General features: G+C 42.9%; 6 non-coding genes across 6 annotated transcripts; all 6 read right to left on the reverse strand.

Moving 5' to 3' along the window:
• Positions 1-3,247: 3,247 nt before the first annotated feature.
• TRNAL-UAG (transfer RNA leucine (anticodon UAG)) lies at positions 3,248-3,329 on the reverse strand. The gene has a single exon. It is a non-coding gene; the product is annotated as a tRNA-Leu (tRNA).
• A 4,120-nt stretch (positions 3,330-7,449) lies between these two features.
• Positions 7,450-7,531, reverse strand: TRNAL-UAG (transfer RNA leucine (anticodon UAG)). Its single transcript has one exon. It is a non-coding gene; the product is annotated as a tRNA-Leu (tRNA).
• A 4,122-nt stretch (positions 7,532-11,653) lies between these two features.
• Positions 11,654-11,735, reverse strand: TRNAL-UAG (transfer RNA leucine (anticodon UAG)). The gene has a single exon. It is a non-coding gene; the product is annotated as a tRNA-Leu (tRNA).
• Positions 11,736-15,855: 4,120 nt separating this feature from the next.
• TRNAL-UAG (transfer RNA leucine (anticodon UAG)) lies at positions 15,856-15,937 on the reverse strand. Its single transcript has one exon. It is a non-coding gene; the product is annotated as a tRNA-Leu (tRNA).
• Positions 15,938-20,059: 4,122 nt separating this feature from the next.
• TRNAL-UAG (transfer RNA leucine (anticodon UAG)) lies at positions 20,060-20,141 on the reverse strand. Its single transcript has one exon. It is a non-coding gene; the product is annotated as a tRNA-Leu (tRNA).
• A 4,120-nt stretch (positions 20,142-24,261) lies between these two features.
• On the reverse strand, positions 24,262-24,343 carry TRNAL-UAG (transfer RNA leucine (anticodon UAG)). Its single transcript has one exon. It is a non-coding gene; the product is annotated as a tRNA-Leu (tRNA).
• Between the last annotated feature and the right edge of the window lie 2,520 nt (positions 24,344-26,863).

The raw sequence follows: 26,863 nt of genomic DNA on the forward strand, positions 1-26,863 counted from the left end.
CAGCCCGCACGCTTGTTATTTTGATGTGGAATTACTTGATTGCTTTGTGATAATTTTCATTACTCCGAATTGGAAGCTCCCCTACCCCAGTAATAACGTTTGAGGTATTGCCTCCCTACCACACCAACAAGGCCACCCTCTGACCAAGTCCTTTGCCTCTCTTCAGAACTACCATAAGGCCCTCCATGCACTAGGAACTTTTTGCTTGACGACCATGTAAGCGTCCTTGGAATATTGATATTTAGAAGTAACAATGTTTGTTTATTTTAACTAACTGACCTTTTTAGGGTCTCGCTTGATAGACTCTGTAGTATTCAGTAAAGGGCTTGGAGCCCGCATGTCTCTCACCATTTTTTTATTTATGTGGCACTCTTCTTTACAGTTTCCTAATTCATCAAGGCATGTCTTGCATAATTTCCGTTCCTCTCTGTAGAGCAGCGACCAAGCGTTGATTGATTCAGCTTAATCAGTGCCTGACCGCTGCTCCCCACCTGATCAAGGTACTATTTTTTCCTTTTACCTTCTAGTGCCCTGCAAACAGAAGGCTTGTGACTGGCAAAAACATGACCAGCAGGTCAACCAAAACTGTTAAGTTTTAAATTTAAATCGAACTTTCTTTTATTTTGCCAAATCGTCTTTTCCCACGTTCCACGCATGTTTTCTTTTGTTTTTGTTCGTGGGCGCTCTTCTCAAAAGATGACGATTAGCTTGTTTAAAATATTGCAAAACAACAGTGTTTCTTTATTATGTGTAAATTCTGAAATTATGCTTTGACACATAATCCTGCGGTACACTTCAATCCACCCCACTCCAATGTGCCCCACTACAATCCACCCCCATCCAGACCACTTCACCCACACTAATCCACCTCACTCCAGTCCAAATCACTCACCCGAATCCAATCCACTCTAACTCATCCCACTCCAACCCTCTCCAGCCACCCCTATCAAATCTGTCTCACTCCAATTTGCCCCACTCTAATAAAAAACAATCTGCACCACTCCAAAACAATCTGTCCTACTCCGATCCAAAACAATCTGACCCACTCCAATCTGCCCGACTCCACTTCAAAACAATCTCCCCTACTCCAATTCAAAACAATCTACCCCACTGCAATCTTCTGCACTCCAATCCAAAACAAACTACCACACTGCAATGTAAAAAAATCTGCCATACTGCAATCGAAAACAATCTGTCACACCCCAGGCAGTGGTGGCTGGTGCACTTTGAAAGGAGGGGGTGGGAGGGAACAATAGTTCATCTGAAGCTAAGTGAAGAAACTGGAATAAAATAGTGCATTTTAACCCCTTCGCTGCCAGGCCTTTTCCCCCTCAGGTGCCAGGCATTTTTGTTGGCTATTTGGGGCAGGACGCGCTTAGGCCATCATACATTTTTGTCCACATAAGCTACCCACGCCAAATTTGTGTCCTTTTTTTTGCAACATCCTAGGGATTCTAGAGGTACCCAGACTTTGTGGGTTCCCCTGAAGGAGACCAAGAAATTAGCCAAAATACAGTAAAAATTTATTTTTTTAAAAATAAATGGAAAAAAGGGCTGGAGAAGAAGGCTTGTGGTTTTTGTCCCTGAAATTGGCATCCACAAAGGGTTTGCAGTGCTAAAATCACCAGCTTCCCAGCTTTCAGGGACAGGCAGACTTGAATCAGAAAACCCAATTTTTCAACTCAATTTTGGCATTTTACTGGGACATACCCCATTTTTACGATTTTGTGTGCTTTTAGCCTCCTTCCAGTCAGTGACAGAAATGGGTGTGAAACCAATGCTGGATCCCAGTAACCTAAACATTTGTGAAAAGAAGACAACATTCTGAATTCAGCAATGGGTAACTTGTGTAGATCTTACAAGGGTTTCCTACAGAAAATAACAACTGAACTAAAAAAAAATATTGAAATTGAGGTGAAAAAAACAGCCATTTTTCTCTACGTTTTACTCTGTAACTTTTTTCTGCAATGTCAGAATTTTGAAAGCAATATACTGTTACGTCTGCTGGACTCTTCTGGTTGCGGGGATATATTGGGCTTGTAGGTTCATCAAGAACCCTAGGTATCCAGAGAAAATAAATGAGCTGCACCTTGCAGTGGGTTTTCTTTCTATACCGGGTATACAGCAATTAATTTGCCGAAGTATAAAGAGTGAAAAATAGGTATCAAGAAAACCTTTCTATTTCCAAAATGGGCACAAGATAAGGTGTTGAGGAGCAGTGGTTATTTGCACATCTCTGAATTCTGGGGTGCCCACACTAGCATGCGAATTAAAGGGCATTTCTCATGTAGACGTCTTTTTTACACACTGTCTTATATTTGGAAGGAAAAAATGTAGATAAAGACAAGGGGCAGTATCACTTGTTTTGCTATTCTATGTTTCCTCAAGTCTCCCGATAAAAATGGTACCGCACTTGTGTGGGTAGGCCTAGCGCCTGCGACAGGAAGTGCCCCAAAACACAACGTGGACACATACAATTTTCCCAAGGAAAACCAAAACCTATGTAAAAGACATTGTCATTTGCAACGCCAATAGCTCTAACTCTCCCAAATGTGAGACCTTTCGCATTGCAAATGCTTGTTTTTTTGTGCAGACAAGTATTCGTGGAGCCTGCTTTGGTTCTTAAGACCTCAGACCTAAAGCAAAGCTTAGACAGAAACATAGCAATGTGCCCTTTGCACACAGTTAGAGATACAACTACATGGAGTTATATATAGGTGTGCACGGCCATTGTGCACAATTCTGTTGTGATATAAAGTTTCGGTATGGGTTATTGAGAGTTCGTAGTTATGGCCGAGTGGCTACGGTGATGAGCTTGAAATTCATTGGGGGTTCCTTGCGCAGGTTCGAATCCTGCCGAGTACGTCACTTGTTTATTTTAAACCTGATATTTAAAATAACTGTGAAGAACACATTTACCAACTTTATTTGGGAAGATAGATAATTTGCTTTAAATCTTTATTTAACAGAGGTTCGATTTTATTTTGCAGAGAGAAGAGCGGGGTGACCGCGTGGGGAGAACAAATTATTTGTTAAACCTTCCATTTGAAGGTGATCTAAGCAGAATGAAGGAAAACAACAGCAGCGCCCATCAGCCGATTTCTTGGGAGTCCACGGTTTAGGAGTTTACTTAGAAGGAGACTGTAAAAGAGTTTTAAAATTAGGGACCTATTGGTAGAGTCACTGTGCATGCAAATTGAAGGGGCAGGAGGGAGATGCGTCATTAAGATCTGATAAAATCCATCTCTGGCAGCGGTGGGATTCGAACCCACGCCTCCAAAGAGACTGGAGCCTAAATCCAGCGCCTTAGACCGCTCGGCCACGCTACCTTCAGTTTTCTGTGTGTCTGTGCACTTCATGAGCACCGAAACCCTGCGTCTTGGCACTCAGTGTGGAAAGTCGAGTCGATAAACCGTTTAAAGGACATGATTACAATGTCGGGAGGGTGATGTGGTAATTGAAGGTTATCTCTCTTACTCAGTCACTGCACAAGTCTTCTCCCACCTGCTCGGACCTAGTGCAATCACCTTAAAAGACAACACTCTCCGAGCAATGACTTCCAACCAAGGTATAAGCACCTGCTCTACATAGGCAATGTGACTCCATCATTTTCTAATGAAACAAGTGTTTATACTGGTGGGGTCATTTCTTTGGGTGGGATCTAATGAATGAGCAGTTCATTCAAAAATAACCGAGGAGTTGCACGTATTCATGACATTAGCCCTATTGCCGCACCCAGTATCCCCAACATACTGTTTAGCTTTCCAGTGACGTCATGTCTTGTGTGGCCTATTCACATTCCGCTGTTAATATTTTTTAGCCAACAGAATTCCACACTTCCCGGTCTTTGAGCTCACATTGAAAAGGCACAAGTCCCAAAATGCAACCGGGTGCTGTTTAAAACTCCAGCACTGGTGGGCGGAGCTCCAGGTGACATGGGGCCCACCTGGATGCTCTGACTGCCTTTCACGTGACAGTCACAGACACACACAGGACAGAGGTTCAAAAGCTATTCTGAAAGAAGTAAGCACAACAGGCCCACGTGAAACTAAACTTTTTAAATAGATGATTTTTGTTTCTATTGACCGGGTTCTCACTCGTTCTGCGCGCCAAGTCAAATGTAAATGAGCCTCGCAATAAAAATGCACAGAGGATGGTAAAATTCACTTCACTCTGCGCTCGTTGATGCTGAGAGCATGGTTGTCAGCCCGCACGCTTGTTATTTTGATGTGGAATTACTTGATTGCTTTGTGATAATTTTCATTACTCCGAATTGGAAGCTCCCCTACCCCAGTAATAACGTTTGAGGTATTACCTCCCTACCACACCAACAAGGCCACCCTCTGACCAAGTCCTTTGCCTCTCTTCAGAACTACCATAAGGCCCTCCATGCACTAGGAACTTTTTGCTTGACGACCATGTAGGCGTCCTTGGAATATTGATATTTAGAAGTAACAATGTTTGTTTATTTTAACTTACTGACCTTTTTAGGGTCTCGCTTGATAGACTCTGTAGTATTCAGTAAAGTGCTTGGAGCCCGCATGTCTCTCACCATTTTTTTATTTATGTGGCACTCTTCTTTACAGTTTCTTAATTCATCAAGGCATGTCTTGCATCATTTCCGTTCCTCTCTGTAGAGCAGCGACCAAGCGTTGATTGATTCAGCTTAATCAGTGCCTGACCGCTGCTCCCCACCTGATCAAGGTACTATTTTTTCCTTTTACCTTCTAGTGCCCTGCAAACAGAAGGCTTGTGACTGGCAAAAACATGACCAGCAGGTCAACCAAAACTGTTAAGTTTTAAATTTAAATCGAACTTTCTTTTATTTTGCCAAATCGTCTTTTCCCACGTTCCACGCATGTTTTCTTTTGTTTTTGTTCGTGGGCGCTCTTCTCAAAAGATGACGATTAGCTTGTTTAAGATATTGCAAAACAACAGTGTTTCTTTATTATGTGTAAATTCTGAAATTATGCTTTGACACATAATCCTGCGGAATACTTCAATCCACCCCACTCCAATCTGCCCCACTACAATCCACCCCCATCCAGACCACTTCACCCACACTAATCCACCTCACTCCAGTCCAAATCACTCACCCGAATCCAATCCACTCTAACTCATCCCACTCCAACCCTCTCCAGCCACCCCTATCAAATCTGTCTCACTCCAATTTGCCCCACTCTAATAAAAAACAATCTGCACCACTCCAAAACAATCTGTCCTACTCCGATCCAAAACAATCTGACCCACTCCAATCTGCCCGACTCCACTTCAAAACAATCTCCCCTACTCCAATTCAAAACAATCTACCCCACTGCAATCTTCTGCACTCCAATCCAAAACAAACTACCACACTGCAATCCAAAACAATCTGCCATACTGCAATCGAAAACAATCTGTCCCACCCCAGGCAATGGTGGCTGGTGCACTTTGAAAGGAGGGGGTGGGAGGGAACAATAGTTAATCTGAAGCTAAGTGAAGAAATTGGAATAAAATAGTGCATTTTAACCCCTTCGCTGCCAGGCCTTTTCCCCCTCAGGTGCCAGGCATTTTTTTGGCTATTTGGGGCAGGACGCGCTTAGGCCATCATACATTTTTGTCCACATAAGCTACCCACGCCAAATTTGTGTCCTTTTTTTGCAACATCCTAGGGATTCTAGAGGTACCCAGACTTTGTGGGTTCCCCTGAAGGAGACCAAGAAATTAGCCAAAATACAGTAAAAATTTATTTTTAAAAAAATAAATGGAAAAAAGGGCTGGAGAAGAAGGCTTGTGGTTTTTGTCCCTGAAATTGGCATCCACAAAGGGTTTGCAGTGCTAAAATCACCAGCATCCCAGCTTTCAGGGACAGGCAGACTTGAATCAGAAAACCCAATTTTTCAACTCAATTTTGGCATTTTACTGGGACATACCCCATTTTTACGATTTTGTGTGCTTTTAGCCTCCTTCCAGTCAGTGACAGAAATGGGTGTGAAACCAATGCTGGATCCCAGTAACCTAAACATTTGTGAAAAGAAGACAACATTCTGAATTCAGCAATGGGTAACTTGTGTAGATCTTACAACGGTTTCCTACAGAAAATAACAACTGAACTAAAAAAAAATATTGAAATTGAGGTGAAAAAAACAGCCATTTTTCTCTACGTTTTACTCTGTAACTTTTTTCTGCAATGTCAGAATTTTGAAAGCAATATACCGTTACGTCTGCTGGACTCTTCTGGTTGCGGGGATATATTGGGCTTGTAGGTTCATCAAGAACCCTAGGTATCCAGAGAAAATAAATGAGCTGCACCTTGCAGTGGGTTTTCTTTCTATACCGGGTATACAGCAATTAATTTGCCGAAGTATAAAGAGTGAAAAATAGGTATCAAGAAAACCTTTCTATTTCCAAAATGGGCACAAGATAAGGTGTTGAGGAGCAGTGGTTATTTGCACATCTCTGAATTCTGGGGTGCCCACACTAGCATGCGAATTAAAGGGCATTTCTCATGTAGACGTCTTTTTTACACACTGTCTTATATTTGGAAGGAAAAAATGTAGATAAAGACAAGGGGCAGTAACACTTGTTTTGCTATTCTATGTTTCCTCAAGTCTCCCGATAAAAATGGTACCGCACTTGTGTGGGTAGGCCTACCGCCCGCGACAGGAAGTGCCCCAAAACACAACGTGGACACATACAATTTTCCCAAGGAAAACCAAAACCTAGGTAAAAGACATTGTCATTTGCAACGCCAATAGCTCTAACTCTCCCAAATGTGAGACCTTTCGCATTGCAAATGCTTGTTTTTTTGTGCAGACAAGTATTCGTGGAGCCTGCTTTGGTTCTTAAGACCTCAGACCTAAAGCAAAGCTTAGACAGAAACATAGCAATGTGCCCTTTGCACACAGTTAGAGATACAACTACATGGAGTTATATATAGGTGTGCACGGCCATTGTGCACAATTCTGTTGTGATATAAAGTTTCGGTATGGGTTATTGAGAGCTCGTAGTTATGGCCGAGTGGCTAAGGTGATGAGCTTGAAATTCATTGGGGGTTCCTTGCGCAGGTTCGAATCCTGCCGAGTACGTCACTTGTTTATTTTAAACCTGATATTTAAAATAACTGTGAAGAACACATTTACCAACTTTATTTGGGAAGATAGATAATTTGCTTTAAATCTTTATTTAACAGAGGTTCGATTTTATTTTGCAGAGAGAAGAGCGGGGTGACCGCGTGGGGAGAACAAATTATTTGTTAAACCTTCCATTTGAAGGTGATCTAAGCAGAATGAAGGAAAACAACAGCAGCGCCCATCAGCCGATTTCTTGGGAGTCCACGGTTTAGGAGTTTACTTAGAAGGAGACTGTAAAAGAGTTTTAAAATTAGGGACCTATTGGTAGAGTCACTGTGCATGCAAATTGAAGGGGCAGGAGGGAGATGCGTCATTAAGATCTGTTAAAATCCATCTCTGGCAGCGGTGGGATTCGAACCCACGCCTCCAAAGAGACTGGAGCCTAAATCCAGCGCCTTAGACCGCTCGGCCACGCTACCTTCAGCTTTCTGTGTGTCTGTGCACTTCATGAGCACCGAAACCCTGCGTCTTGGCACTCAGTGTGGAAAGTCGAGTCGATAAACCGTTTAAAGGACATGATTACAATGTCGGGAGGGTGATGTGGTAATTGAAGGTTATCTCTCTTACTCAGTCACTGCACAAGTCTTCTCCCACCTGCTCGGACCTAGTGCAATCACCTTAAAAGACAACACTCTCCGAGCAATGACTTCCAACCAAGGTATAAGCACCTGCTCTACATAGGCAATGTGACTCCATCATTTTCTAATGAAACAAGTGTTCATACTGGTGGGCTCATTTCTTAGGGTGGGATCTAATGAATGAGCAGTTCATTCAAAAATAACCGAGGAGTTGCACGTATTCATGACATCAGCGCTATTGCCGCACCCAGTCTCCCCAACATACTGTTTAGCTTTCCAGTGACGTCATGTCTTGTGTGGCCTATTCACATTCCGCTGTTAATATTTTTTAGCCAACAGAATTCCACACTTCCCGGTCTTTGAGCTCACATTGAAAAGGCACAAGTCCCAAAATGCAACCGGGTGCTGTTTAAAACTCCAGCACTGGTGGGCGGTGCCCCAGGTGACATGGGGCCCACCTGGATGCTCTGACTGCCTTTCACGTGACAGTCACAGACACACACAGGACAGAGGTTCAAAAGCTATTCTGAAAGAAGTAAGCACAACAGGCCCACGTGAAACTAAACTTTTTAAATAGATGATTTTTGTTTCTATTGACCGGGTTCTCACTCGTTCTGCGCGCCAAGTCAAATGTAAATGAGCCTCGCAATAAAAATGCACAGAGGATGGTAAAATTCACTTCACTCTGCGCTCGTTGATGCTGAGAGCATGGTTGTCAGCCCGCACGCTTGTTATTTTGATGTGGAATTACTTGATTGCTTTGTGATAATTTTCATTACTCCGAATTGGAAGCTCCCCTACCCCAGTAATAACGTTTGAGGTATTGCCTCCCTACCACACCAACAAGGCCACCCTCTGACCAAGTCCTTTGCCTCTCTTCAGAACTACCATAAGGCCCTCCATGCACTAGGAACTTTTTGCTTGACGACCATGTAAGCGTCCTTGGAATATTGATATTTAGAAGTAACAATGTTTGTTTATTTTAACTAACTGACCTTTTTAGGGTCTCGCTTGATAGACTCTGTAGTATTCAGTAAAGGGCTTGGAGCCCGCATGTCTCTCACCATTTTTTTATTTATGTGGCACTCTTCTTTACAGTTTCCTAATTCATCAAGGCATGTCTTGCATAATTTCCGTTCCTCTCTGTAGAGCAGCGACCAAGCGTTGATTGATTCAGCTTAATCAGTGCCTGACCGCTGCTCCCCACCTGATCAAGGTACTATTTTTTCCTTTTACCTTCTAGTGCCCTGCAAACAGAAGGCTTGTGACTGGCAAAAACATGACCAGCAGGTCAACCAAAACTGTTAAGTTTTAAATTTAAATCGAACTTTCTTTTATTTTGCCAAATCGTCTTTTCCCACGTTCCACGCATGTTTTCTTTTGTTTTTGTTCGTGGGCGCTCTTCTCAAAAGATGACGATTAGCTTGTTTAAAATATTGCAAAACAACAGTGTTTCTTTATTATGTGTAAATTCTGAAATTATGCTTTGACACATAATCCTGCGGTACACTTCAATCCACCCCACTCCAATCTGCCCCACTACAATCCACCCCCATCCAGACCACTTCACCCACACTAATCCACCTCACTCCAGTCCAAATCACTCACCCGAATCCAATCCACTCTAACTCATCCCACTCCAACCCTCTCCAGCCACCCCTATCAAATCTGTCTCACTCCAATTTGCCCCACTCTAATAAAAAACAATCTGCACCACTCCAAAACAATCTGTCCTACTCCGATCCAAAACAATCTGACCCACTCCAATCTGCCCGACTCCACTTCAAAACAATCTCCCCTACTCCAATTCAAAACAATCTACCCCACTGCAATCTTCTGCACTCCAATCCAAAACAAACTACCACACTGCAATGTAAAAAAATCTGCCATACTGCAATCGAAAACAATCTGTCACACCCCAGGCAGTGGTGGCTGGTGCACTTTGAAAGGAGGGGGTGGGAGGGAACAATAGTTCATCTGAAGCTAAGTGAAGAAATTGGAATAAAATAGTGCATTTTAACCCCTTCGCTGCCAGGCCTTTTCCCCCTCAGGTGCCAGGCATTTTTGTTGGCTATTTGGGGCAGGACGCGCTTAGGCCATCATACATTTTTGTCCACATAAGCTACCCACGCCAAATTTGTGTCCTTTTTTTTGCAACATCCTAGGGATTCTAGAGGTACCCAGACTTTGTGGGTTCCCCTGAAGGAGACCAAGAAATTAGCCAAAATACAGTAAAAATTTATTTTTTAAAAAATAAATGGAAAAAAGGGCTGGAGAAGAAGGCTTGTGGTTTTTGTCCCTGAAATTGGCATCCACAAAGGGTTTGCAGTGCTAAAATCACCAGCTTCCCAGCTTTCAGGGACAGGCAGACTTGAATCAGAAAACCCAATTTTTCAACTCAATTTTGGCATTTTACTGGGACATACCCCATTTTTACGATTTTGTGTGCTTTTAGCCTCCTTCCAGTCAGTGACAGAAATGGGTGTGAAACCAATGCTGGATCCCAGTAACCTAAACATTTGTGAAAAGAAGACAACATTCTGAATTCAGCAATGGGTAACTTGTGTAGATCTTACAAGGGTTTCCTACAGAAAATAACAACTGAACTAAAAAAAAATATTGAAATTGAGGTGAAAAAAACAGCCATTTTTCTCTACGTTTTACTCTGTAACTTTTTTCTGCAATGTCAGAATTTTGAAAGCAATATACTGTTACGTCTGCTGGACTCTTCTGGTTGCGGGGATATATTGGGCTTGTAGGTTCATCAAGAACCCTAGGTATCCAGAGAAAATAAATGAGCTGCACCTTGCAGTGGGTTTTCTTTCTATACCGGGTATACAGCAATTAATTTGCCGAAGTATAAAGAGTGAAAAATAGGTATCAAGAAAACCTTTCTATTTCCAAAATGGGCACAAGATAAGGTGTTGAGGAGCAGTGGTTATTTGCACATCTCTGAATTCTGGGGTGCCCACACTAGCATGCGAATTAAAGGGCATTTCTCATGTAGACGTCTTTTTTACACACTGTCTTATATTTGGAAGGAAAAAATGTAGATAAAGACAAGGGGCAGTATCACTTGTTTTGCTATTCTATGTTTCCTCAAGTCTCCCGATAAAAATGGTACCGCACTTGTGTGGGTAGGCCTAGCGCCTGCGACAGGAAGTGCCCCAAAACACAACGTGGACACATACAATTTTCCCAAGGAAAACCAAAACCTATGTAAAAGACATTGTCATTTGCAACGCCAATAGCTCTAACTCTCCCAAATGTGAGACCTTTCGCATTGCAAATGCTTGTTTTTTTGTGCAGACAAGTATTCGTGGAGCCTGCTTTGGTTCTTAAGACCTCAGACCTAAAGCAAAGCTTAGACAGAAACATAGCAATGTGCCCTTTGCACACAGTTAGAGATACAACTACATGGAGTTATATATAGGTGTGCACGGCCATTGTGCACACTTCTGTTGTGATATAAAGTTTCGGTATGGGTTATTGAGAGTTCGTAGTTATGGCCGAGTGGCTACGGTGATGAGCTTGAAATTCATTGGGGGTTCCTTGCGCAGGTTCGAATCCTGCCGAGTACGTCACTTGTTTATTTTAAACCTGATATTTAAAATAACTGTGAAGAACACATTTACCAACTTTATTTGGGAAGATAGATAATTTGCTTTAAATCTTTATTTAACAGAGGTTCGATTTTATTTTGCAGAGAGAAGAGCGGGGTGACCGCGTGGGGAGAACAAATTATTTGTTAAACCTTCCATTTGAAGGTGATCTAAGCAGAATGAAGGAAAACAACAGCAGCGCCCATCAGCCGATTTCTTGGGAGTCCACGGTTTAGGAGTTTACTTAGAAGGAGACTGTAAAAGAGTTTTAAAATTAGGGACCTATTGGTAGAGTCACTGTGCATGCAAATTGAAGGGGCAGGAGGGAGATGCGTCATTAAGATCTGTTAAAATCCATCTCTGGCAGCGGTGGGATTCGAACCCACGCCTCCAAAGAGACTGGAGCCTAAATCCAGCGCCTTAGACCGCTCGGCCACGCTACCTTCAGCTTTCTGTGTGTCTGTGCACTTCATGAGCACCGAAACCCTGCGTCTTGGCACTCAGTGTGGAAAGTCGAGTCGATAAACCGTTTAAAGGACATGATTACAATGTCGGGAGGGTGATGTGGTAATTGAAGGTTATCTCTCTTACTCAGTCACTGCACAAGTCTTCTCCCACCTGCTCGGACCTAGTGCAATCACCTTAAAAGACAACACTCTCCGAGCAATGACTTCCAACCAAGGTATAAGCACCTGCTCTACATAGGCAATGTGACTCCATCATTTTCTAATGAAACAAGTGTTTATACTGGTGGGGTCATTTCTTTGGGTGGGATCTAATGAATGAGCAGTTCATTCAAAAATAACCGAGGAGTTGCACGTATTCATGACATTAGCCCTATTGCCGCACCCAGTATCCCCAACATACTGTTTAGCTTTCCAGTGACGTCATGTCTTGTGTGGCCTATTCACATTCCGCTGTTAATATTTTTTAGCCAACAGAATTCCACACTTCCCGGTCTTTGAGCTCACATTGAAAAGGCACAAGTCCCAAAATGCAACCGGGTGCTGTTTAAAACTCCAGCACTGGTGGGCGGTGCCCCAGGTGACATGGGGCCCACCTGGATGCTCTGACTGCCTTTCACGTGACAGTCACAGACACACACAGGACAGAGGTTCAAAAGCTATTCTGAAAGAAGTAAGCACAACAGGCCCACGTGAAACTAAACTTTTTAAATAGATGATTTTTGTTTCTATTGACCGGGTTCTCACTCGTTCTGCGCGCCAAGTCAAATGTAAATGAGCCTCGCAATAAAAATGCACAGAGGATGGTAAAATTCACTTCACTCTGCGCTCGTTGATGCTGAGAGCATGGTTGTCAGCCCGCACGCTTGTTATTTTGATGTGGAATTACTTGATTGCTTTGTGATAATTTTCATTACTCCGAATTGGAAGCTCCCCTACCCCAGTAATAACGTTTGAGGTATTGCTTCCCTACCACACCAACAAGGCCACCCTCTGACCAAGTCCTTTGCCTCTCTTCAGAACTACCATAAGGCCCTCCATGCACTAGGAACTTTTTGCTTGACGACCATGTAGGCGTCCTTGGAATATTGATATTTAGAAGTAACAATGTTTGTTTATTTTAACTTACTGACCTTTTTAGGGTCTCGCTTGATAGACTCTGTAGTATTCAGTAAAGTGCTTGGAGCCCGCATGTCTCTCACCATTTTTTTATTTATGTGGCACTCTTCTTTACAGTTTCTTAATTCATCAAGGCATGTCTTGCATCATTTCCGTTCCTCTCTGTAGAGCAGCGACCAAGCGTTGATTGATTCAGCTTAATCAGTGCCTGACCGCTGCTCCCCACCTGATCAAGGTACTATTTTTTCCTTTTACCTTCTAGTGCCCTGCAAACAGAAGGCTTGTGACTGGCAAAAACATGACCAGCAGGTCAACCAAAACTGTTAAGTTTTAAATTTAAATCGAACTTTCTTTTATTTTGCCAAATCGTCTTTTCCCACGTTCCACGCATGTTTTCTTTTGTTTTTGTTCGTGGGCGCTCTTCTCAAAAGATGACGATTAGCTTGTTTAAGATATTGCAAAACAACAGTGTTTCTTTATTATGTGTAAATTCTGAAATTATGCTTTGACACATAATCCTGCGGAATACTTCAATCCACCCCACTCCAATCTGCCCCACTACAATCCACCCCCATCCAGACCACTTCACCCACACTAATCCACCTCACTCCAGTCCAAATCACTCACCCGAATCCAATCCACTCTAACTCATCCCACTCCAACCCTCTCCAGCCACCCCTATCAAATCTGTCTCACTCCAATTTGCCCCACTCTAATAAAAAACAATCTGCACCACTCCAAAACAATCTGTCCTACTCCGATCCAAAACAATCTGACCCACTCCAATCTGCCCGACTCCACTTCAAAACAATCTCCCCTACTCCAATTCAAAACAATCTACCCCACTGCAATCTTCTGCACTCCAACCCAAAACAAACTACCACACTGCAATCCAAAACAATCTGCCATACTGCAATCGAAAACAATCTGTCCCACCCCAGGCAATGGTGGCTGGTGCACTTTGAAAGGAGGGGGTGGGAGGGAACAATAGTTAATCTGAAGCTAAGTGAAGAAATTGGAATAAAATAGTGCATTTTAACCCCTTCGCTGCCAGGCCTTTTCCCCCTCAGGTGCCAGGCATTTTTTTGGCTATTTGGGGCAGGACGCGCTTAGGCCATCATACATTTTTGTCCACATAAGCTACCCACGCCAAATTTGTGTCCTTTTTTTGCAACATCCTAGGGATTCTAGAGGTACCCAGACTTTGTGGGTTCCCCTGAAGGAGACCAAGAAATTAGCCAAAATACAGTAAAAATGTATTTTTAAAAAAATAAATGGAAAAAAGGGCTGGAGAAGAAGGCTTGTGGTTTTTGTCCCTGAAATTGGCATCCACAAAGGGTTTGCAGTGCTAAAATCACCAGCATCCCAGCTTTCAGGGACAGGCAGACTTGAATCAGAAAACCCAATTTTTCAACTCAATTTTGGCATTTTACTGGGACATACCCCATTTTTACGATTTTGTGTGCTTTTAGCCTCCTTCCAGTCAGTGACAGAAATGGGTGTGAAACCAATGCTGGATCCCAGTAACCTAAACATTTGTGAAAAGAAGACAACATTCTGAATTCAGCAATGGGTAACTTGTGTAGATCTTACAACGGTTTCCTACAGAAAATAACAACTGAACTAAAAAAAAATATTGAAATTGAGGTGAAAAAAACAGCCATTTTTCTCTACGTTTTACTCTGTAACTTTTTTCTGCAATGTCAGAATTTTGAAAGCAATATACCGTTACGTCTGCTGGACTCTTCTGGTTGCGGGGATATATTGGGCTTGTAGGTTCATCAAGAACCCTAGGTATCCAGAGAAAATAAATGAGCTGCACCTTGCAGTGGGTTTTCTTTCTATACCGGGTATACAGCAATTAATTTGCCGAAGTATAAAGAGTGAAAAATAGGTATCAAGAAAACCTTTCTATTTCCAAAATGGGCACAAGATAAGGTGTTGAGGAGCAGTGGTTATTTGCACATCTCTGAATTCTGGGGTGCCCACACTAGCATGCGAATTAAAGGGCATTTCTCATGTAGACGTCTTTTTTACACACTGTCTTATATTTGGAAGGAAAAAATGTAGATAAAGACAAGGGGCAGTAACACTTGTTTTGCTATTCTATGTTTCCTCAAGTCTCCCGATAAAAATGGTACCGCACTTGTGTGGGTAGGCCTACCGCCCGCGACAGGAAGTGCCCCAAAACACAACGTGGACACATACAATTTTCCCAAGGAAAACCAAAACCTAGGTAAAAGACATTGTCATTTGCAACGCCAATAGCTCTAACTCTCCCAAATGTGAGACCTTTCGCATTGCAAATGCTTGTTTTTTTGTGCAGACAAGTATTCGTGGAGCCTGCTTTGGTTCTTAAGACCTCAGACCTAAAGCAAAGCTTAGACAGAAACATAGCAATGTGCCCTTTGCACACAGTTAGAGATACAACTACATGGAGTTATATATAGGTGTGCACGGCCATTGTGCACAATTCTGTTGTGATATAAAGTTTCGGTATGGGTTATTGAGAGCTCGTAGTTATGGCCGAGTGGCTAAGGTGATGAGCTTGAAATTCATTGGGGGTTCCTTGCGCAGGTTCGAATCCTGCCGAGTACGTCACTTGTTTATTTTAAACCTGATATTTAAAATAACTGTGAAGAACACATTTACCAACTTTATTTGGGAAGATAGATAATTTGCTTTAAATCTTTATTTAACAGAGGTTCGATTTTATTTTGCAGAGAGAAGAGCGGGGTGACCGCGTGGGGAGAACAAATTATTTGTTAAACCTTCCATTTGAAGGTGATCTAAGCAGAATGAAGGAAAACAACAGCAGCGCCCATCAGCCGATTTCTTGGGAGTCCACGGTTTAGGAGTTTACTTAGAAGGAGACTGTAAAAGAGTTTTAAAATTAGGGACCTATTGGTAGAGTCACTGTGCATGCAAATTGAAGGGGCAGGAGGGAGATGCGTCATTAAGATCTGTTAAAATCCATCTCTGGCAGCGGTGGGATTCGAACCCACGCCTCCAAAGAGACTGGAGCCTAAATCCAGCGCCTTAGACCGCTCGGCCACGCTACCTTCAGCTTTCTGTGTGTCTGTGCACTTCATGAGCACCGAAACCCTGCGTCTTGGCACTCAGTGTGGAAAGTCGAGTCGATAAACCGTTTAAAGGACATGATTACAATGTCGGGAGGGTGATGTGGTAATTGAAGGTTATCTCTCTTACTCAGTCACTGCACAAGTCTTCTCCCACCTGCTCGGACCTAGTGCAATCACCTTAAAAGACAACACTCTCCGAGCAATGACTTCCAACCAAGGTATAAGCACCTGCTCTACATAGGCAATGTGACTCCATCATTTTCTAATGAAACAAGTGTTCATACTGGTGGGCTCATTTCTTAGGGTGGGATCTAATGAATGAGCAGTTCATTCAAAAATAACCGAGGAGTTGCACGTATTCATGACATCAGCGCTATTGCCGCACCCAGTCTCCCCAACATACTGTTTAGCTTTCCAGTGACGTCATGTCTTGTGTGGCCTATTCACATTCCGCTGTTAATATTTTTTAGCCAACAGAATTCCACACTTCCCGGTCTTTGAGCTCACATTGAAAAGGCACAAGTCCCAAAATGCAACCGGGTGCTGTTTAAAACTCCAGCACTGGTGGGCTGTGCCCCAGGTGACATGGGGCCCACCTGGATGCTCTGACTGCCTTTCACGTGACAGTCACAGACACACACAGGACAGAGGTTCAAAAGCTATTCTGAAAGAAGTAAGCACAACAGGCCCACGTGAAACTAAACTTTTTAAATAGATGATTTTTGTTTCTATTGACCGGGTTCTCACTCGTTCTGCGCGCCAAGTCAAATGTAAATGAGCCTCGCAATAAAAATGCACAGAGGATGGTAAAATTCACTTCACTCTGCGCTCGTTGATGCTGAGAGCATGGTTGTCAGCCCGCACGCTTGTTATTTTGATGTGGAATTACTTGATTGCTTTGTGATAATTTTCATTACTCCGAATTGGAAGCTCCCCTACCCCAGTAATAACGTTTGAGGTATTGCCTCCCTACCACACCAACAAGGCCACCCTCTGACCAAGTCCTTTGCCTCTCTTCAGAACTACCATAAGGCCCTCCATGCACTAGGAACTTTTTGCTTGACGACCATGTAAGCGTCCTTGGAATATTGATATTTAGAAGTAACAATGTTTGTTTATTTTAACTAACTGACCTTTTTAGGGTCTCGCTTGATAGACTCTGTAGTATTCAGTAAAGGGCTTGGAGCCCGCATGTCTCTCACCATTTTTTTATTTATGTGGCACTCTTCTTTACAGTTTCCTAATTCATCAAGGCATGTCTTGCATAATTTCCGTTCCTCTCTGTAGAGCAGCGACCAAGCGTTGATTGATTCAGCTTAATCAGTGCCTGACCGCTGCTCCCCACCTGATCAAGGTACTATTTTTTCCTTTTACCTTCTAGTGCCCTGCAAACAGAAGGCTTGTGACTGGCAAAAACATGACCAGCAGGTCAACCAAAACTGTTAAGTTTTAAATTTAAATCGAACTTTCTTTTATTTTGCCAAATCGTCTTTTCCCACGTTCCACGCATGTTTTCTTTTGTTTTTGTTCGTGGGCGCTCTTCTCAAAAGATGACGATTAGCTTGTTTAAAATATTGCAAAACAACAGTGTTTCTTTATTATGTGTAAATTCTGAAATTATGCTTTGACACATAATCCTGCGGTACACTTCAATCCACCCCACTCCAATCTGCCCCACTACAATCCACCCCCATCCAGACCACTTCACCCACACTAATCCACCTCACTCCAGTCCAAATCACTCACCCGAATCCAATCCACTCTAACTCATCCCACTCCAACCCTCTCCAGCCACCCCTATCAAATCTGTCTCACTCCAATTTGCCCCACTCTAATAAAAAACAATCTGCACCACTCCAAAACAATCTGTCCTACTCCGATCCAAAACAATCTGACCCACTCCAATCTGCCCGACTCCACTTCAAAACAATCTCCCCTACTCCAATTCAAAACAATCTACCCCACTGCAATCTTCTGCACTCCAATCCAAAACAAACTACCACACTGCAATGTAAAAAAATCTGCCATACTGCAATCGAAAACAATCTGTCACACCCCAGGCAGTGGTGGCTGGTGCACTTTGAAAGGAGGGGGTGGGAGGGAACAATAGTTCATCTGAAGCTAAGTGAAGAAATTGGAATAAAATAGTGCATTTTAACCCCTTCGCTGCCAGGCCTTTTCCCCCTCAGGTGCCAGGCATTTTTGTTGGCTATTTGGGGCAGGACGCGCTTAGGCCATCATACATTTTTGTCCACATAAGCTACCCACGCCAAATTTGTGTCCTTTTTTTTGCAACATCCTAGGGATTCTAGAGGTACCCAGACTTTGTGGGTTCCCCTGAAGGAGACCAAGAAATTAGCCAAAATACAGTAAAAATTTATTTTTTTAAAAATAAATGGAAAAAAGGGCTGGAGAAGAAGGCTTGTGGTTTTTGTCCCTGAAATTGGCATCCACAAAGGGTTTGCAGTGCTAAAATCACCAGCTTCCCAGCTTTCAGGGACAGGCAGACTTGAATCAGAAAACCCAATTTTTCAACTCAATTTTGGCATTTTACTGGGACATACCCCATTTTTACGATTTTGTGTGCTTTTAGCCTCCTTCCAGTCAGTGACAGAAATGGGTGTGAAACCAATGCTGGATCCCAGTAACCTAAACATTTGTGAAAAGAAGACAACATTCTGAATTCAGCAATGGGTAACTTGTGTAGATCTTACAAGGGTTTCCTACAGAAAATAACAACTGAACTAAAAAAAAATATTGAAATTGAGGTGAAAAAAACAGCCATTTTTCTCTACGTTTTACTCTGTAACTTTTTTCTGCAATGTCAGAATTTTGAAAGCAATATACTGTTACGTCTGCTGGACTCTTCTGGTTGCGGGGATATATTGGGCTTGTAGGTTCATCAAGAACCCTAGGTATCCAGAGAAAATAAATGAGCTGCACCTTGCAGTGGGTTTTCTTTCTATACCGGGTATACAGCAATTAATTTGCCGAAGTATAAAGAGTGAAAAATAGGTATCAAGAAAACCTTTCTATTTCCAAAATGGGCACAAGATAAGGTGTTGAGGAGCAGTGGTTATTTGCACATCTCTGAATTCTGGGGTGCCCACACTAGCATGCGAATTAAAGGGCATTTCTCATGTAGACGTCTTTTTTACACACTGTCTTATATTTGGAAGGAAAAAATGTAGATAAAGACAAGGGGCAGTATCACTTGTTTTGCTATTCTATGTTTCCTCAAGTCTCCCGATAAAAATGGTACCGCACTTGTGTGGGTAGGCCTAGCGCCTGCGACAGGAAGTGCCCCAAAACACAACGTGGACACATACAATTTTCCCAAGGAAAACCAAAACCTATGTAAAAGACATTGTCATTTGCAACGCCAATAGCTCTAACTCTCCCAAATGTGAGACCTTTCGCATTGCAAATGCTTGTTTTTTTGTGCAGACAAGTATTCGTGGAGCCTGCTTTGGTTCTTAAGACCTCAGACCTAAAGCAAAGCTTAGACAGAAACATAGCAATGTGCCCTTTGCACACAGTTAGAGATACAACTACATGGAGTTATATATAGGTGTGCACGGCCATTGTGCACACTTCTGTTGTGATATAAAGTTTCGGTATGGGTTATTGAGAGTTCGTAGTTATGGCCGAGTGGCTACGGTGATGAGCTTGAAATTCATTGGGGGTTCCTTGCGCAGGTTCGAATCCTGCCGAGTACGTCACTTGTTTATTTTAAACCTGATATTTAAAATAACTGTGAAGAACACATTTACCAACTTTATTTGGGAAGATAGATAATTTGCTTTAAATCTTTATTTAACAGAGGTTCGATTTTATTTTGCAGAGAGAAGAGCGGGGTGACCGCGTGGGGAGAACAAATTATTTGTTAAACCTTCCATTTGAAGGTGATCTAAGCAGAATGAAGGAAAACAACAGCAGCGCCCATCAGCCGATTTCTTGGGAGTCCACGGTTTAGGAGTTTACTTAGAAGGAGACTGTAAAAGAGTTTTAAAATTAGGGACCTATTGGTAGAGTCACTGTGCATGCAAATTGAAGGGGCAGGAGGGAGATGCGTCATTAAGATCTGTTAAAATCCATCTCTGGCAGCGGTGGGATTCGAACCCACGCCTCCAAAGAGACTGGAGCCTAAATCCAGCGCCTTAGACCGCTCGGCCACGCTACCTTCAGCTTTCTGTGTGTCTGTGCACTTCATGAGCACCGAAACCCTGCGTCTTGGCACTCAGTGTGGAAAGTCGAGTCGATAAACCGTTTAAAGGACATGATTACAATGTCGGGAGGGTGATGTGGTAATTGAAGGTTATCTCTCTTACTCAGTCACTGCACAAGTCTTCTCCCACCTGCTCGGACCTAGTGCAATCACCTTAAAAGACAACACTCTCCGAGCAATGACTTCCAACCAAGGTATAAGCACCTGCTCTACATAGGCAATGTGACTCCATCATTTTCTAATGAAACAAGTGTTTATACTGGTGGGGTCATTTCTTTGGGTGGGATCTAATGAATGAGCAGTTCATTCAAAAATAACCGAGGAGTTGCACGTATTCATGACATTAGCCCTATTGCCGCACCCAGTATCCCCAACATACTGTTTAGCTTTCCAGTGACGTCATGTCTTGTGTGGCCTATTCACATTCCGCTGTTAATATTTTTTAGCCAACAGAATTCCACACTTCCCGGTCTTTGAGCTCACATTGAAAAGGCACAAGTCCCAAAATGCAACCGGGTGCTGTTTAAAACTCCAGCACTGGTGGGCGGTGCCCCAGGTGACATGGGGCCCACCTGGATGCTCTGACTGCCTTTCACGTGACAGTCACAGACACACACAGGACAGAGGTTCAAAAGCTATTCTGAAAGAAGTAAGCACAACAGGCCCACGTGAAACTAAACTTTTTAAATAGATGATTTTTGTTTCTATTGACCGGGTTCTCACTCGTTCTGCGCGCCAAGTCAAATGTAAATGAGCCTCGCAATAAAAATGCACAGAGGATGGTAAAATTCACTTCACTCTGCGCTCGTTGATGCTGAGAGCATGGTTGTCAGCCCGCACGCTTGTTATTTTGATGTGGAATTACTTGATTGCTTTGTGATAATTTTCATTACTCCGAATTGGAAGCTCCCCTACCCCAGTAATAACGTTTGAGGTATTGCTTCCCTACCACACCAACAAGGCCACCCTCTGACCAAGTCCTTTGCCTCTCTTCAGAACTACCATAAGGCCCTCCATGCACTAGGAACTTTTTGCTTGACGACCATGTAGGCGTCCTTGGAATATTGATATTTAGAAGTAACAATGTTTGTTTATTTTAACTTACTGACCTTTTTAGGGTCTCGCTTGATAGACTCTGTAGTATTCAGTAAAGTGCTTGGAGCCCGCATGTCTCTCACCATTTTTTTATTTATGTGGCACTCTTCTTTACAGTTTCTTAATTCATCAAGGCATGTCTTGCATCATTTCCGTTCCTCTCTGTAGAGCAGCGACCAAGCGTTGATTGATTCAGCTTAATCAGTGCCTGACCGCTGCTCCCCACCTGATCAAGGTACTATTTTTTCCTTTTACCTTCTAGTGCCCTGCAAACAGAAGGCTTGTGACTGGCAAAAACATGACCAGCAGGTCAACCAAAACTGTTAAGTTTTAAATTTAAATCGAACTTTCTTTTATTTTGCCAAATCGTCTTTTCCCACGTTCCACGCATGTTTTCTTTTGTTTTTGTTCGTGGGCGCTCTTCTCAAAAGATGACGATTAGCTTGTTTAAGATATTGCAAAACAACAGTGTTTCTTTATTATGTGTAAATTCTGAAATTATGCTTTGACACATAATCCTGCGGAATACTTCAATCCACCCCACTCCAATCTGCCCCACTACAATCCACCCCCATCCAGACCACTTCACCCACACTAATCCACCTCACTCCAGTCCAAATCACTCACCCGAATCCAATCCACTCTAACTCATCCCACTCCAACCCTCTCCAGCCACCCCTATCAAATCTGTCTCACTCCAATTTGCCCCACTCTAATAAAAAACAATCTGCACCACTCCAAAACAATCTGTCCTACTCCGATCCAAAACAATCTGACCCACTCCAATCTGCCCGACTCCACTTCAAAACAATCTCCCCTACTCCAATTCAAAACAATCTACCCCACTGCAATCTTCTGCACTCCAATCCAAAACAAACTACCACACTGCAATCCAAAACAATCTGCCATACTGCAATCGAAAACAATCTGTCCCACCCCAGGCAATGGTGGCTGGTGCACTTTGAAAGGAGGGGGTGGGAGGGAACAATAGTTAATCTGAAGCTAAGTGAAGAAATTGGAATAAAATAGTGCATTTTAACCCCTTCGCTGCCAGGCCTTTTCCCCCTCAGGTGCCAGGCATTTTTTTGGCTATTTGGGGCAGGACGCGCTTAGGCCATCATACATTTTTGTCCACATAAGCTACCCACGCCAAATTTGTGTCCTTTTTTTGCAACATCCTAGGGATTCTAGAGGTACCCAGACTTTGTGGGTTCCCCTGAAGGAGACCAAGAAATTAGCCAAAATACAGTAAAAATGTATTTTTAAAAAAATAAATGGAAAAAAGGGCTGGAGAAGAAGGCTTGTGGTTTTTGTCCCTGAAATTGGCATCCACAAAGGGTTTGCAGTGCTAAAATCACCAGCATCCCAGCTTTCAGGGACAGGCAGACTTGAATCAGAAAACCCAATTTTTCAACTCAATTTTGGCATTTTACTGGGACATACCCCATTTTTACGATTTTGTGTGCTTTTAGCCTCCTTCCAGTCAGTGACAGAAATGGGTGTGAAACCAATGCTGGATCCCAGTAACCTAAACATTTGTGAAAAGAAGACAACATTCTGAATTCAGCAATGGGTAACTTGTGTAGATCTTACAACGGTTTCCTACAGAAAATAACAACTGAACTAAAAAAAAATATTGAAATTGAGGTGAAAAAAACAGCCATTTTTCTCTACGTTTTACTCTGTAACTTTTTTCTGCAATGTCAGAATTTTGAAAGCAATATACCGTTACGTCTGCTGGACTCTTCTGGTTGCGGGGATATATTGGGCTTGTAGGTTCATCAAGAACCCTAGGTATCCAGAGAAAATAAATGAGCTGCACCTTGCAGTGGGTTTTCTTTCTATACCGGGTATACAGCAATTAATTTGCCGAAGTATAAAGAGTGAAAAATAGGTATCAAGAAAACCTTTCTATTTCCAAAATGGGCACAAGATAAGGTGTTGAGGAGCAGTGGTTATTTGCACATCTCTGAATTCTGGGGTGCCCACACTAGCATGCGAATTAAAGGGCATTTCTCATGTAGACGTCTTTTTTACACACTGTCTTATATTTGGAAGGAAAAAATGTAGATAAAGACAAGGGGCAGTAACACTTGTTTTGCTATTCTATGTTTCCTCAAGTCTCCCGATAAAAATGGTACCGCACTTGTGTGGGTAGGCCTACCGCCCGCGACAGGAAGTGCCCCAAAACACAACGTGGACACATACAATTTTCCCAAGGAAAACCAAAACCTAGGTAAAAGACATTGTCATTTGCAACGCCAATAGCTCTAACTCTCCCAAATGTGAGACCTTTCGCATTGCAAATGCTTGTTTTTTTGTGCAGACAAGTATTCGTGGAGCCTGCTTTGGTTCTTAAGACCTCAGACCTAAAGCAAAGCTTAGACAGAAACATAGCAATGTGCCCTTTGCACACAGTTAGAGATACAACTACATGGAGTTATATATAGGTGTGCACGGCCATTGTGCACAATTCTGTTGTGATATAAAGTTTCGGTATGGGTTATTGAGAGCTCGTAGTTATGGCCGAGTGGCTAAGGTGATGAGCTTGAAATTCATTGGGGGTTCCTTGCGCAGGTTCGAATCCTGCCGAGTACGTCACTTGTTTATTTTAAACCTGATATTTAAAATAACTGTGAAGAACACATTTACCAACTTTATTTGGGAAGATAGATAATTTGCTTTAAATCTTTATTTAACAGAGGTTCGATTTTATTTTGCAGAGAGAAGAGCGGGGTGACCGCGTGGGGAGAACAAATTATTTGTTAAACCTTCCATTTGAAGGTGATCTAAGCAGAATGAAGGAAAACAACAGCAGCGCCCATCAGCCGATTTCTTGGGAGTCCACGGTTTAGGAGTTTACTTAGAAGGAGACTGTAAAAGAGTTTTAAAATTAGGGACCTATTGGTAGAGTCACTGTGCATGCAAATTGAAGGGGCAGGAGGGAGATGCGTCATTAAGATCTGTTAAAATCCATCTCTGGCAGCGGTGGGATTCGAACCCACGCCTCCAAAGAGACTGGAGCCTAAATCCAGCGCCTTAGACCGCTCGGCCACGCTACCTTCAGCTTTCTGTGTGTCTGTGCACTTCATGAGCACCGAAACCCTGCGTCTTGGCACTCAGTGTGGAAAGTCGAGTCGATAAACCGTTTAAAGGACATGATTACAATGTCGGGAGGGTGATGTGGTAATTGAAGGTTATCTCTCTTACTCAGTCACTGCACAAGTCTTCTCCCACCTGCTCGGACCTAGTGCAATCACCTTAAAAGACAACACTCTCCGAGCAATGACTTCCAACCAAGGTATAAGCACCTGCTCTACATAGGCAATGTGACTCCATCATTTTCTAATGAAACAAGTGTTCATACTGGTGGGCTCATTTCTTAGGGTGGGATCTAATGAATGAGCAGTTCATTCAAAAATAACCGAGGAGTTGCACGTATTCATGACATCAGCGCTATTGCCGCACCCAGTCTCCCCAACATACTGTTTAGCTTTCCAGTGACGTCATGTCTTGTGTGGCCTATTCACATTCCGCTGTTAATATTTTTTAGCCAACAGAATTCCACACTTCCCGGTCTTTGAGCTCACATTGAAAAGGCACAAGTCCCAAAATGCAACCCGGTGCTGTTTAAAACTCCAGCACTGGTGGGCGGTGCCCCAGGTGACATGGGGCCCACCTGGATGCTCTGACTGCCTTTCACGTGACAGTCACAGACACACACAGGACAGAGGTTCAAAAGCTATTCTGAAAGAAGTAAGCACAACAGGCCCACGTGAAACTAAACTTTTTAAATAGATGATTTTTGTTTCTATTGACCGGGTTCTCACTCGTTCTGCGCGCCAAGTCAAATGTAAATGAGCCTCGCAATAAAAATGCACAGAGGATGGTAAAATTCACTTCACTCTGCGCTCGTTGATGCTGAGAGCATGGTTGTCAGCCCGCACGCTTGTTATTTTGATGTGGAATTACTTGATTGCTTTGTGATAATTTTCATTACTCCGAATTGGAAGCTCCCCTACCCCAGTAATAACGTTTGAGGTATTGCCTCCCTACCACACCAACAAGGCCACCCTCTGACCAAGTCCTTTGCCTCTCTTCAGAACTACCATAAGGCCCTCCATGCACTAGGAACTTTTTGCTTGACGACCATGTAAGCGTCCTTGGAATATTGATATTTAGAAGTAACAATGTTTGTTTATTTTAACTAACTGACCTTTTTAGGGTCTCGCTTGATAGACTCTGTAGTATTCAGTAAAGGGCTTGGAGCCCGCATGTCTCTCACCATTTTTTTATTTATGTGGCACTCTTCTTTACAGTTTCCTAATTCATCAAGGCATGTCTTGCATAATTTCCGTTCCTCTCTGTAGAGCAGCGACCAAGCGTTGATTGATTCAGCTTAATCAGTGCCTGACCGCTGCTCCCCACCTGATCAAGGTACTATTTTTTCCTTTTACCTTCTAGTGCCCTGCAAACAGAAGGCTTGTGACTGGCAAAAACATGACCAGCAGGTCAACCAAAACTGTTAAGTTTTAAATTTAAATCGAACTTTCTTTTATTTTGCCAAATCGTCTTTTCCCACGTTCCACGCATGTTTTCTTTTGTTTTTGTTCGTGGGCGCTCTTCTCAAAAGATGACGATTAGCTTGTTTAAAATATTGCAAAACAACAGTGTTTCTTTATTATGTGTAAATTCTGAAATTATGCTTTGACACATAATCCTGCGGTACACTTCAATCCACCCCACTCCAATCTGCCCCACTACAATCCACCCCCATCCAGACCACTTCACCCACACTAATCCACCTCACTCCAGTCCAAATCACTCACCCGAATCCAATCCACTCTAACTCATCCCACTCCAACCCTCTCCAGCCACCCCTATCAAATCTGTCTCACTCCAATTTGCCCCACTCTAATAAAAAACAATCTGCACCACTCCAAAACAATCTGTCCTACTCCGATCCAAAACAATCTGACCCACTCCAATCTGCCCGACTCCACTTCAAAACAATCTCCCCTACTCCAATTCAAAACAATCTACCCCACTGCAATCTTCTGCACTCCAATCCAAAACAAACTACCACACTGCAATGTAAAAAAATCTGCCATACTGCAATCGAAAACAATCTGTCACACCCCAGGCAGTGGTGGCTGGTGCACTTTGAAAGGAGGGGGTGGGAGGGAACAATAGTTCATCTGAAGCTAAGTGAAGAAATTGGAATAAAATAGTGCATTTTAACCCCTTCGCTGCCAGGCCTTTTCCCCCTCAGGTGCCAGGCATTTTTGTTGGCTATTTGGGGCAGGACGCGCTTAGGCCATCATACATTTTTGTCCACATAAGCTACCCACGCCAAATTTGTGTCCTTTTTTTTGCAACATCCTAGGGATTCTAGAGGTACCCAGACTTTGTGGGTTCCCCTGAAGGAGACCAAGAAATTAGCCAAAATACAGTAAAAATTTATTTTTTTAAAAATAAATGGAAAAAAGGGCTGGAGAAGAAGGCTTGTGGTTTTTGTCCCTGAAATTGGCATCCACAAAGGGTTTGCAGTGCTAAAATCACCAGCTTCCCAGCTTTCAGGG

The sequence above is a fragment of the Pleurodeles waltl genome, chromosome 12 (assembly GCF_031143425.1).
Source record: "Pleurodeles waltl isolate 20211129_DDA chromosome 12, aPleWal1.hap1.20221129, whole genome shotgun sequence".
In the NCBI taxonomy this organism is placed as follows: domain Eukaryota; kingdom Metazoa; phylum Chordata; class Amphibia; order Caudata; family Salamandridae; genus Pleurodeles; species Pleurodeles waltl.